The sequence below is a fragment of the Schistocerca americana genome, chromosome 11 (genome assembly GCF_021461395.2).
Source record: "Schistocerca americana isolate TAMUIC-IGC-003095 chromosome 11, iqSchAmer2.1, whole genome shotgun sequence".
NCBI classification, from domain to species: Eukaryota; Metazoa; Arthropoda; class Insecta; order Orthoptera; family Acrididae; genus Schistocerca; species Schistocerca americana.
The window spans coordinates 155,277,739-155,280,466 of record NC_060129.1 but is presented as its reverse complement, the minus strand read 5'-3'; positions in this window follow the sequence as shown (position 1 = coordinate 155,280,466).

Genomic DNA, 2,728 nt, shown 5'->3' with positions numbered 1-2,728 from the left:
CATTTTTCATAGACTGATGTAGCCTTTCTCACTGCATTTACTACTCCTCAAAAACGAAAGTTAACTAACGGTCTGCACTGACGGTATACACTTGTTAGAAAACATGTTTCCTCTACACCACTTCTCTCTCTCATGACAGTTGCTTCACCCTCTCGCTGCAGCCTTACTTAAAATGGATGAAGCTAAAATCCGCGCACTATACTTACTGCTTCTAAAGCACATGATTGCGGGAAACCTTACTTCTGAACTGTTAGAAATCGAACGATTTCAACTTGCCAATGCTTTTCGGATGAAGTGAGAAATGAAGATATTTCTGGTGTATTGCAAGAACCTTTATGAGATATTTAAGCATACATGATTTATATGTCTCGATTTATCTATCACAGGTGCATGGTAAAAAGTACAAACTATTCTGTATAACAGGAGGATTATGTGTGGAAGATGAGGTTCATACATTCATTTGACTAGCTCTGTCTTCACCACATTGTGTCATTCGTTAATGCTATTATTTGAAAGTAAAAGTTAATTAATGGTAACCTATGTAATAACTATTATACTTTTATGAAGCAGTAAGAATAAGCGCGACGTTTTTTTAAATAATTTAGTATTGTTATCGAAACACAGATAGACACATTTGTCTTTATCCCTCACGAAATTTAATTTTATGCATTGTGAGTGGGGGTAGGGGGTGTAACGGTGCCACTACTGTACACAACGTTGTGTGTTGTGATATTGGACTATGTCAGAAGCTGCCATCCAGCAATGCCGCCACCTTGATGTAATGTTTCTAGAAAGTCATTCCAGACTGTGATAGCAGTTAGTTGATCCCCTGTGGGTATCAGTTCCTGCAGAGAAACATGCTGGATTGGCGGTTAAGGACAGTGTGATACAGATTTCAGGCGTAAAATATCATTTTTTTCTTAAATAACTTTAGAAATCGGAACTTTGTGTTGAATAAATTACGAATTCAGTACTTTCTGACGCTCTTAGTAATCTGATAGATCTCCATTTTGATATTCTGAGCAAATAATTGTAGAAAGAGACTAACGATAAGAGGTCTCTATTCCTTCTGGGGCTTTTTGTACTAGCAAATAGGGAAGTTTTAAGGGGAGATTTTGGTCCAAAAAATCGATTTTTCAAAAATATCATTCTGTTGATCTACACACTTTAATCTATGTTGTGTGCGAATTTTATCGTGATAGCAGTTTTAGAAATGCCTTTATACTGTTAAACTGATTAAATCTGCACTGCAGGCCACTCCCACCTCTCCCGACAATTGGGGAATTGGTGGCTTCAGCGGAATTTTTGTCAGTGTTGAAGCTATTTTCTTTCGATATCTTTGGTTGACATCTATATCTTTGCCTGAAAACTTGGTTTTATGTGGTTTATTTACGTTTTGACAATACTAACACATATTAGTAGGTGGAAAGTTGAATTCGCAAACCTTTATGTGGAAGTCTAGATTTATGCACAATGGGTGGCGGAAAAATTGTGTTTAGCTGATGGAAGTTTCATGGAAATCGGTTCACCAACAAAAAAGAATAAATAGCTAGAAATGAAGAATATAAGCTCTCAGCTTATCCACTGACCAAGCACCAATGCACAATCTGTGTCCGAAAGGCGATTGGTGTAAGTTAAACAACAGAAATGAGACGTATTTACGTAAACACTGATAACCAGAACATGTTATGAATGCATTTAAACCCACATTCAGGTTTGTTGTAAAACCTTCTTTATTTAGGAAGTGTCTTCATGGAGAGACACAAAATGAAAATGAAAGCCTCAATTATTTAATTTGGATTAGATGCTCAAAAGGGACATTCTGTGGACTTGAAGTACTCAAAATAGGTGTCTATTATGCAGTTATATGTCACAATAACGGAAATAATGGCAGAATTGAAGTTCTGAAGAGTGTTGGTATATATCTTGATGTGTTTACAAGAAAAGCATTTTACACCATCGAGAAAGCTAACAGATCAGTGTCTTAGCTGCAAATGCAGGCCAGGCAGATTCGAAGAGGAGAGAAGAGAAACCTGAAGGATGAGGAATATCAGTATGGAGGATTTTAAAATTGAGGTAAGATTATTGCATGTTTAAATATGAGAAGATAAACGTTGAACATCATTTCCTCTGTTTCACAATTTTTACTTTATTAGAAGCCTTTTATCAAAAAGTATATGCTCTAATGCTTTGAAATTTTCGTGAAGTGTTCGCCACGTACTGCTGTCTCCTCGGAACTAAAAAATTCGAGATCCTCCAAATACATTCGTAATTTTAGATGATTATATGTAGAAAAAGTTAATTTTGGATGTGCAAGATTAAAAACTTTCTTAATGACACAGTTTGTGCCATAGATTAATAACTGCGGTTCAATGGTCTTATAACATTCTTAGAACACTACAATAAAAGTTTCAGATTAATTGCATGGTTAGAATATAAGTTATGGCTTTTTATAAGAAAACAATAAAAATAAAAAATTCAAATTAATTGCAAATTATTAATCCTTCTTATTTCAATATATTTTTCTGTTAAAACGCTGCTCATTTGCTTTATGCACGGTAAATTTTAGATTTCTACATTAATAAATGTGGGTGTAATGATTTTTTAAATAAACATTTTCTGTTACATACCTACTGAAACAGTTTTTTTAATGATTTGCATCTATTAGCTTGTGGCATCAGTCTGACACAGAAAGTATATCATATTGTTGCAAATGGCGTGTGATTGG